Raw genomic sequence first — 11,413 nt, 5'->3', positions numbered from 1 at the left:
GATAAGGAAGGCAAAACGGCCTGGTTGTTTGGATCACCAGAGACTAGAAGTTTAGCTGGCAGTTTCCCTATTTTGGTTAAATAAATAGCAAGTTTTTGGGGGGCCTCATTTGCCCCAGCTTAGGCTGGCTGGAATGAATAGTGGCAACAGAAACAAGATGGGGGAGTGGGTGGACCTTACATGCTCTGTCCTATAAGGATGGTGGGAGGGAAAGGATGGTGCCCCCACCCCCCCAATCTTGACAAAAATGTTTTCAGCACAAGCAACCAGTCCTTATGTGTTGCGCTGCTATAGCACAGGTCTCTGTTGGTTTACATCGTGATCGTTGCGCAAAGACCTCAGTGCAATTCAGCAACCGAAGGACTTCCTTCAAAAACTCGTTTCTTGCTAGCATATTGGAACACGTAGCGTGTTACTTCAAAGCCATTTATTTATTGCAGCGGGAAAAGAGGTTTCAGATATGGCACATCCATATTTCCTGGATGTTAGAAACTCAAGTGATCATTTTTGCTTGCTTTCTGAAAACGGCAACAGTTTGCTGGCTATAAACTCAAGTCCTGTCACTGCAATATGTCTACAAGCACAGGACTGCCAGCATCTGAAGTTAACCCAATGCTTAATTTGAGAGCTCTCAGGACTCAAGTTGCAACTTTGACCTGGAACACTAATCCTTGATAGGTATGGATAGCCACTGATGAAAGCAACCTAATCTGCTGCTTAGTCAGTCTCTCTCTATTATTGCTTCACGTGTTCCAGCTTCCAGGGCTGATTCTAGTGATGTGCAAACTAGGAGTTGGCTGCTCAGTTTCAAATAGTGGGTCAACATTTAAATGTGTGGCATCTCTCTCTCATGTGTTGCCATCACAGCCTAGTGACCTGCCCTAGGAAAGGAGCAGGAGAAGGACTGTAACTGCAAGAATGCCCGTGAGTTTTCAGAAACCTTGGGGAGATGTCAGGTCTTTTCACTGAATTTTCAGCTTTCTCTCCCCGGTGTGCAGAACTCTGCAATACCCAGTGATCCACTGAGCCTTACACAAGGCTTTGCAGCCATTACTGACCAGCTGATTAGAGATTCCTTCAAACATCCTTTTGGAGCAGTTGCGGTTATTTTTTTTAAAGCACCTCATTGGGAAATTGTAAAACAATTACCAAGCATAAAGTGTTGTCTTCCAGAACATACGCTGAGTTGCTTTTTGCAGCCATCCACATGGTCTCAAAACAGACTTGGAAAATCTTGTACTTTACAGATTAAGCTCACATCCACAGGGTGGACTGAGACAGAAGGGCGTTGCATTGTTACCTGCCTTGTACAAGACATCAGGTGCCTACCCTCTCAACGTTTTTCTGATGAAAATAGGGACATCCTATTCCATAATGATGATGATAATACTCTGGGCAGCTTCCAACACATATAAATGTCGTGTGGAGAAAAAACTTAAACACGTTGCAGAGTTCCCCAAAAAATAGACCGGAGGCAATTGTATTGCATCCAGCAGAGCTCTACTGCTACTGAAGGCAAATGAGCATAATGGTCACAAATCCAATACATTCAGGGTTGGCACTGTCCATAAGGAATCCACTTGCAGTAGACTTAACTTCCACTTACAGTAACTTGTAATAAGTCTAAACCTCAATACTACAGCAGAACAGAACACCACACCAGAACAAAGACATAGAAAGCGAAAACGAGTGAAGTCCAGGCTCCTTCTGTCCTGACTATTATAGTCAGCATGACCTTGACAGAAAAGATAACAGAACCAGTTTAAACCACCTGTACTGAGCTTCCCAGAAGGAATAACCCAAACATCAGGAACCTTCTGCTTGCTTCTTTCATACAGAGCCCTCTTGAATTAAGTAGAACAGGAAAGATCTCTACACATCAGATCAATACTTTCTCTACTAAGAAATGCAAACTGACAATAAAAACATAGTAATAAAACTATATAGGGCTGCCTTCAGATGTCTTCTAAAGGTTGTATAGTTACTTATCTCTTTGGCTCTGGGGTCACATTAACTCCATACCCTCCAACATTTCTCCAAACAAAATAAGGACATCCTAAGGGAAAACGGGACCTTCTGGGATCAAATAGAAAACTGGGACGGCTTCTGTAAATCCAGGATGTCCCTGGAAAATAGGGACACTTGGAGGATTTGCAGGTGGGTGCAGCTTCGCCAAATGGGGAAGACTGTCTTTAGTTTTCTCACTGCTGCTCAACGCACTTACTCCCCCCCAAACTAGATATAAGACCAGTTGTTTGGGCAGAATAGATTCCATCCAGCTGCCCAGTGTAAGTGGAAACTTCTTCCCAATGAGTACAAAGGAACTGGAACATTTAAATACCGTTAATATGTTTAAGCAAGCAAGGCTACCTGTGTTTATATTCCACCTGTTTGATTCACTTCTGGTGTTCCCTTCACTGGGTTTTGCCACCACAACATTTCTGTCTCTGGGACTAAGCAGGAGGAAGGAAGTACCACTGAACTCAGCTGGACTTATTTGCTGAGTAAATGAGTTTAGAATTGCATGGTGGGGTGTTTCAAGCTCACAAGATTGCTCTTATGTGTAACAAGCTGGAGCAATCGATGAGCAAATTCAGAATTATGGCATTCAACACTCAGGAATTTTACCACTGTTGGGAGCTGAGATGGCATTTTCTCAGGCAGAAATTCAATGGGTAAAGTTTCACTTAGTATCTCAACATGGCAAAATATATATATATGGGGGGAGTTTAAAAAACAGCAGCTGCTCCTTGTTTTATGGTTTCATTATACTGTTCACTTGATGTTTTTGGTCAGGACTGTGCTTGGATGGGACCCAGTGGTGCCTCTCTGCCTTCAACAGTTGTGTAGAAGAGGGGACTTTTTTTTGGCAGAGATGGCTTATCGCTCAGTGGTGAGGAAAGTTGCACACTCTCAAATTTCTGGGCTACGTGGTCTATAAACAGGCCCTTCTATTGAGATGGTGATGTGTAACAATGCTTCACAGACTTCAAAATGTGGTCAGTCAACCCAACTCCAATAAGAAACGTTCCAAAATCGCCCTTAGGGCAATGCCTTTATCAGATCCACCAAAATGTCACATTATAGTGTGCAAGCTTCCAGGTCCTTCAGAATTCTTCATCAAGCCTGATGGCAATCAGAGCAAGGGGGGAGGGAGGCAGAAATATGTTGGCTGATGCTGAAGTCATTGTCAGAGGAGGTAGCAAGCGTGCAAATAAGGCACTGTAGGTGCTATGCAGGAAGGATAATCACAGAATGTCCACTTTCCTAGAAATACAGAAAGCAGCTGCTAACCCAAGTTTGTCTCCCGTTCCTAACTAATAGGAATCGTAATTAGCTGTGAAGTTACTGATGGAGAAGCACTACTGCCCTCTGGTGGATTGTTTATGGAATACAATTCTGGTTTATTCCCTGTATGCAAACGAAGGTTCCATATTAGATGATAACTAAACATAGAATTACAAGACACCCTGAGAGTCATCTAGTCCAACCCCCCCTGCAACGCAGGAATCTTCTGCGCAATGTGGAGCTCAAACCCACAACCTTATGTTTAAGAGTCTCACGTTCAACTGCTATTCCTGGACACACATTAAATACTGTTTACTTCAGAGCTGGTAATTCTTTGCACTCAGATCCCAGGGGAGTTTTGGTGGGGATGGGACCAAACGGATGATACGTGTTGGGTGAAGACAATCCTCCCCCCTCTCTGATGTAAACAATACTCTGCAAATGCAGCTTGAAACACTGTTTGTGTGGGGAAACGACCTCATTGTGTTTTAAGCTGCTAATGGGAACATAACCCTGGGGAAATGCCTAGGGCATTCCTTTCTGTTTAGTGTTTGTGCACACTGTGGTTGCACAAGTGTAATAAGAACCTACTGGCTAATGCTTGTACAGTGGTACCTCGGGTTAAGTACTTAATTCATTCCAAAGGTCCGTTCTTAACCTGAAACTGTTCTTAACCTGAAGCACCACTTTAGCTAATGGGGCCTCCTGCTGCTGCTGCACCGCCGGTGCACAATTTCTGTTCTCATCCTGAAGCAAAGTTCTTAACCCGAGATACTATTTCTGGGTTAGCGGAGTCTGTAACCTGAAGCGTATGTAACCTGAGGTATAATAATAATAATTTATTATTTATACCCTGCCCATCTGGCTGAGTTTCCCCAGCCACCCTGGGCGGCTCCCAATCAAATGTTAAAAACAGTACAGCATTAAATATTAAAAACTTCCCTGAAGAGGGATGCCTTCAGATGTCTTTTAAAGATAGGATAGCTGCTTATTTCCTTCACATTTGAAGGGAGGGTGTTCCACAGGCTGGGCGCCACTACCGAGAAGGCCCTCTGTCTGGTTCCCTGTAACCTCACTTCTTGCAATGAGGGAACTGCCAGAAGGCCCTCGGCACTGGACCTCAGCGTCTGGGCTGAATGATGGGGATGGAGACCGAGGCCGTTTAGGGCTTTAAAGGTCAGCACCAACGCTGGTACCACTGTACATCATCAAGTGCATGTGATGCAGGGGTGGAGGAAGGGGGGTGCGGTGGGGGCGGGTCGCCCCGGGTGTCATGACTTGGAGGGGAGTGACATTCGGTGCACCGCCTGCCCGCAACTCCCAATCCTACTCCGAGCTGTTGGGGGAAGGGGCAGAGCTGTGCTGCCTTGCTGGCGGCCTTCCCTCCTTTCCCCTTCATTTTGACAGCTTGGGGGAGGCTTGAGAGTCATGGGCGGACGGAGCGCCTTTGGCCACCCCCCCCCACTCCCGGGCTGCTTCCTGGGTGGGGGAAGGCTCCCCGAGCTGTCAAAAGGAAGAGGGAAGGGAGGAAGGCTGCTGGCAAAGTGGCGCAGCTCCCCTTCCCCCAGGAAGCAGCCAGCCATGGGCGGCTCGCTCCACCCCGCTGGGTGTCTCACCCCCTGGGGTGCTCACCCTGCCCCCCGGGACGCTCGCCCCCCCATGGCCCCGGCATGTGTGCCGCTCCAGGTGGCAGAGCAGCTAGCTCCGCCTCTGATGTGATGTACTTTGAGATTTTCATTTTCATTTTCAAACATATCGACCCAGCTTGCACATAACACTAAGCCAAATGATGGCTAAGCTCAGAGGTGTGTAGTTAGAAAATTGCAGCTGCCTCGCTTCTCCATTCCTACTGCTGCTACGCTACTGGGAGTGAAGCCATGGTTTGGCTTAGTGTTACAGTGGTAAAGGTAAAGGTAAAGGTAAAGGGACCCCTGACCATTAGGTCCAGTTGTGGCCGACTCTGGGGTTGCAGCGCTCATCTCCCTTTATTGGCCGAGGCAGCCAGTGTACAGCTTCCGGTCATGTGGCCAGCATGACTCAGCCGCTTCTGGCGAATCAGAGCAGCGCACGGAAACGTTGTTTACCTTCCCGCCGGAGTGGTACCTATTTATCTACTTGCCCTTTGACGTGCTTTTGAACTGCTAGGTTGGCAGGAGCAGGGACCGAGCAATGGGAGCTCACCCTGTCAGGGGGATTCGAACCGCCGACCTTCTGATCAGCAAGTCCTAGGCTCTGTGGTTTAACCCACAGTGGTACCTCGGGTTAAGTGCTTAATTCGTTCCGGAGGTCCGTTCTTAACCTGAAACTGTTCTTAACCTGAAGCACCACTTTAGCTAATGGGGGCCTCCTGCTGCCGCTGCGCTGCCGGAGCATGATTTCTGTTCTCATCCTGAAGCAAAGTTCTTAACCCGAGGTACTATTTCTGGGTTAGCGGAGTCTGTAACCTGAAACGTCTGTAACCTGAAACGTATGTAACCCGAGGTACCACTGTATTTGGGGGTTCATGGTTTGTCTCATTCCAAAGAAACCACGAGCATAGCCAAAGTTTGTTCTTGACTTTACTGCTCATGGTTTGTCCCTGATGGGTGGGGGCAAACAAAACCACAAGACTGGGTATTGACGTAATGCTAAGCCAGCGCTTTAGGCGAATCTTTTTTGTTTGCCTGCATGTTTTGAAATCAAACTGAGTGGCCCAGGAATAGGGCTGTGTGAGCGTTACTGATCAGCTGGCGGGGGATGCTTGCAAACCCTCCAACATTTCTCCAATGAAAACAGGCACGTCCCGTTCCATGATGATAATTTTACTATTTATATCCCACACATCTTACTGGGTTGCCCCAGCCACTCTGGGCATTGTCCTATAATAACATAATAAAACATTAAACATTTTAAAAAAAAACCTTTGCTATACAGGATTGCCTTCAGACGGCCTGGGGGTTAGATAACTCCAACATTTCTCTAATGAAAATAGGGACATCCTAAGGAAAAGTGGGACATTCCAAGATCAAATCAGAAACTGGGACGGCTTCTCTAAATCAGGGACGTCCCTGAAAATAGGGACACTTGGAGGCTCTGTGCAAAACAGAGTTTTGCAGGTGCTGCCAATCCACTGGTTGGCCATGACAACAAACTCCACTTTTATCAGGAAGCCGCAACATGAAAGATGTCAGGTCTGGGGCAGGTGGGTGTGGCTTGAGGGCCAGATTAGGACCCCTGCCTGGCCTAATTAGGCCCGTTGTCCCAAGAGATGCCCCACTACTGACTTAGCTTTTGGTGGTGCACCAGCAGGGAGGAGAGAGGTTGCCACTGTTTTCTAACTGGGTGCACCAGCATCGTAGCTTATTCATACAAAGCTTTTGTTCAGCTTAGCATGGTGTGCAAACGAGGCTCTCCGAACTCTGCCATTGGTGCATCCTTTGAAAACTCATAAAACTGATAAAGACTGGAAAAGCCCAGCAGGAATACAAAACCCCCTTCCTCATATCTAACCTCCCACCATTTCATTTCACGAATATTCTCTTTTTCTTTCTTTACTGCAAGTCCTTTGTGCTGTAGTCCTTCATTTCAGGACTGCACACCTGTTGAAGAAGGACAAGGAGAAAGTGGTGAACAGGAACACGCACACACACACACAGGCAGAGACAGAGACTATCCAAAAGGCTACTCTCCCCACTACAGCAAAACTATCTTTTATTATTATTTATTGAATTTATATATCACCCTATATCCAGGGGTCTCAGGGTGGCTCACAGAATAAAATCAAGATATAAAACCACAAAATACACAATAAAAATAAAAACAATAACCCAATACCCCCCCAAGTAAACAACATTTTAAAAGGGCGTAGGATGTCAATCCAGTCAACCAAAGGCCTGGTTAAAAAGGAACATTTTTTCCTGGTGCCTAAAGGTGTATAATGAAGGAGCCAAGTGAACTTCCCTGGGGAGAGCGCATCCCACAGACGGGGAGCCACTGCAGAGAAGGCCGCGTTCTCATGTTGCTACCCTCCGCGCTCTCTCAAGGGCCTCAGAAGATGATCCGGGTAGGTTCATATGGAAAGAGGCAGTCCTTGAGGTATTGCAGTCCTGAGCCTCCACTGCAAGGAGACAGAATGTTGTGTTGATTTGGTCTGATGCAAAAAATTAAAAATCTAAACATGATGTCTATGGGTTGTCCTGTGTTAAAAAAAAAAAAAAGTATCCAAGACCTTCTGTGAAGGCTGAATTAATTTCACATTTTTTGCTGGAAGGAGGAATGGCCGTGAAATTGACAAAGCATCTGTGAAGCCTCCCTCAAACCCCCGTCTCTAAAAACTATTGTGAACGGATCAGTTGCTGGCAAGGCAGTGATGCAGGGGACAGAAAGTCCCCTGGCAGGGATTGTCATTTTTAAACGAAGTACCGGACAGTGGAGACAGGGACCTCCAGCCACCTGCAGAGTGGTCACTTTTGCATATATCCTGTTTGGATGGAGTGCCTAAACTGTCTCTCTCCCCCCTCCCTGTCCCGCTGCCGCCACCAAGCACTCGCCACATCCCCCAGCGCAGGCAGGAAGAGCAGGAAACAGATGGAGCCGGCTGCTTCCGGTAAACTAACCAGGTGCTTCCTGCCACTGGACCCAGCCAGAAGGAACAAGGCAGCCCACGCAGGCCCCTGGATTCTGCCGGGCTCTGTACGTGTGCACATGTGTGCACATTTGTGTGTGCATGTATGTGTGCATGTATGTGTGTGTGTACATGTATACACATGCTGGTGTGGGTAGATGTGCACAGGAATAACCATACCCATTTGCAGTTAGGAAATGCATCAGGAAGGTATGTTCACAGTTGTGTGAGAGAGTAGGTGATCCTTAACAGCCCCCAGCTCCTGACACTCTGTGGTGACCCTGGAGCTGAGATTAGGATGATTGAGCCGTGTTGGATGGTTGTGAGCAGACAGCATGCGGGATTCCAAGATGAGCAGGAATGGATGAAGATGTTATGTTGTGTTGTTGTTTAGTCGTTTAGTCATGTCCGACTCTTCGTGACTCCATGGACCAGAGCACGCCAGGCACTCCTGTCTTCCACTGCCTCCCGCAGCTTGGTCAAACTCATGCTAGTAGCTTTGAGAACACTGTCCAACCATCTTGTCCTCTGTCGTCCCCTTCTCCTTGTGCCCTCAATCTTTCCCAACACCAGGGTCTTTCCCAGGGAGTCTTCTCTTCTCATGAGGCGGCCAAAGTATTGGAGCTATGCTGTATATCCATAACTATTTGCTGCAGTGTGAATGGCTTCCTGTTAAGAGAGTTATCAGTGTAAATGGCATGTTACAGGTTTGCATAATCAAAAAGAAAAGTTCTCCCAAGGAACTTGCAGTATAAAAGCTTGAGAACCTAGGAAGCAGTGGAAATTCCTTTCTCTCTTTCTAAGAGACGGGCTTGATCTTGCAAAAACTGTCTGGGAATGGATCTCCTTATGCTGCATTGAGCCTCAGTTTCCAGCAGCCAGATCCACCCACCCAAGTGCTGCGATCCCTTGCTTGAAGCCCACACCCCTTGCTCAGTTGGTAGCAAACTGTGCAGGACTCTTCCCTGGGAAGCTCTTTGCTTTAGCCTCAGGAGCAGAATCTGGTTAGATACTCAGAGCGCTAGCTACGACTGTCAGCCTGCAAGTGCAAAGGTATTACCATGTTAATTCCTGGCCAATTCACATGCCAGACCCAGTATATCTGTGCACTCCCTTCTGCACTGCTTTGTAGGAATCTGTATCACTAATATCCATAGTAGAGCCATGTGGGTGTATCCCTGGACAGTTGAGTCTAGTCAAAGGCGACTATGGGGTTGCGGTGCTCATCTCGCTTTCAGGCCAAGGGATCAGGCGGTTGTACAGACAGCTTTCCGGGTCATGTGGCCAGCATGACTAAACTGCTTCTGGTGCAACGGGACACCATGACAGAAACCAGAGTGAATGGAAACGACTTTTACCTTTCTGCCGCAGCGGTACCTATTTATCTACTTGCACTGGCGTGCTTTCAAACTACTAGGTTGGCAGGAGCTGGGACAGAGCAATGGGAGCTCACTCCGTCATGGGGATTCGAACCGCCGACCTTCTGATCGGCAAGCCCAAGAGGCTCAGTGGTTTAGACCACAGTGCCACCCTGTGCACAGTGGACTAAGGGGGGGATGCACTGGATGTGTGCATCAGAGAGTATTGCTGCTAATAAAATGAGTCAAATGAGTGCTCTGGTGTGTGAAGTCATGGACAGGTTTGTACAGCTCAGAGTACTACTTGCGTTGTGTGAATGCAGAAGTGGCCCTGCCAAATCTCAGGATGGCACAGCTAGCACAGGCAGTGGATTTCGGATGTCATTTGTGACAGCACAACAGGGGAAGGAACTTCCAGTCCCAGTCCAGTGGGAAGCTCTCAGGCCCATCTCCAATACACTGGAGAAACTCCCAATGGATCTCATCCACCCCAGTTCATTATTAGGCAGGGCTGCCATTTGGATTTCACCAGAGATGCTAAAGGGGTTGGGTTGGAAAGGGTTTTGCTGTCTGCTCTGGTTCCCTGGCCTATTGCAGATTGTGGGTCTAAAAGGGAAACTTGGTTTTGAGAGTGGGATGGGGCCCAGAGGATATATAAGCACATGGACAGTTTTCCATGGGACTGTTATCCTCCACATAGGTAAAGGTAAAAGGACCCCTGACCATTAGATCCAGTCGTGACCGACTCTGGGGTTGCGGCGCTCATCTCGCTTTACTGGCCGAGTGAGCCAGCGTACAGCTTCCAGGTCATGTGGCCAGCATGACTAAGCCACTTCTGGCGAACCAGAGCAGCGCATGGAAACGCCGTTTACCTTCCCACTGGAGCGGTACCTATTTATCTACTTGCACTTTGACATGCTAGGTTGGCAGGAGCAGGGACTGAGCAACGGGAGCTCACCCCGTCGTGGGGATTCGAACTGCCGACCTTCTGATTGGCAAGTCCTAGGCTCTGTGGTTTAACCCACAGCACCACCCGCGTCCATTCCCACATAACCATCTTGCAATTTCTGAACATCCTCCACCCTTTAGCATTTGTCTTCCTAAATTTTAGGACTACCCATACCCTATCTGCTCTGGGTGCTTCCTATTCTTTAGCAATAGGATTTGCAGTCAGCAGCCAGCACAACTGCTTGCCATTCCTGGATCAGCAAGGTCTGTCCACCCCTCCCCTCCCCAGCTAAGGGGCAGATCAGTCAAGGCTGGGCCTGCCTGGTTGCCAAAGGCCCTGGCAGCGTCCTTGCTCCAGGGGAGTCAATTCCAGGACAGCGCAGGAAGCAATGAGCGTGAAACAACTCTATTGCTCTGTGTGAAGTGGCCCAATGGCTCTGAGTAATATTTTCCTGAGCAGTGGCTCCAGGAGAAGCAGGAAGTGAACACATTTCCTGCCATTCAAGGCTGCCTCTCCCTCCCCGCAGGTCCAGCCATCGGCATTCCTCATTAACATCAACTCTCTTGAAATGCACCCAACGTTCGATTCATCTGAAGCCAGGTGTCCTCTTCAGACAGCCTGAGATGTCTGCCAGGGTTTCTGCTCTGCACATCAGCTGCCCAGAATCCTGCAACCAGAGTAGATCATGCGAAGTGACCAGATTTGCATGTATGTCTTCCTCTGCACCTTTTGCAGAATATATTTCCTTCTCAAAGACCATGTCTTCAAAGAAATGCAGGGAGCTATGAGACAGTGTTCTAGCAAACGGTTTCCTGCGGTTTGGAACCGCAACAGGTTTGCCTAGTACTATCAGAATTATGGTGCTGGAGGAGACTCTTGAGAGTCCCATGGACTGCAAGAAGAACAAACCTATCCATTCTTAAGGAAATCAGCCCTGAGTGCTCACTGGAAGGACAGATCCTGAAGCTGAGACTCCAATATTTTCGCCACCTCATGAAGAGAAGAGAAGACTCCCTGGAAAAGACCCTGATGTTGGGAAAGATGGAGGGCACAAGGAGAAGGGGACAACAGAGGACGAGATGGTTGGACAGTGTTCTCGAAGCTACCAGCATGAGTTTGATCAAACTGCGGGAGGCAGTGGAAGACAGGAGGGCCTGGCGTGCTCTGGTCCATGGGGTCACGAAGAGTCGGACATGACTAAACGACTAAACAGCA

At 48.0% G+C, this 11,413-nt stretch overlaps 1 long non-coding RNA gene across 1 annotated transcript in view; it reads left to right on the top strand.

Annotated features, from left to right (window-relative positions):
• LOC309522167 overlaps positions 1 to 11,413 on the top strand; it is a 233,678-nt gene that overhangs the window by 175,292 nt on the left and 46,973 nt on the right. The gene's annotated exons all lie outside the window — the stretch shown is intronic.

This window comes from Podarcis vaucheri (assembly GCF_965113315.1).
Source record: "Podarcis vaucheri genome assembly, chromosome: 17".
Taxonomy (NCBI): domain Eukaryota; kingdom Metazoa; phylum Chordata; class Lepidosauria; order Squamata; family Lacertidae; genus Podarcis; species Podarcis vaucheri.
This window is presented reverse-complemented; position numbering and strand designations above follow the sequence as displayed.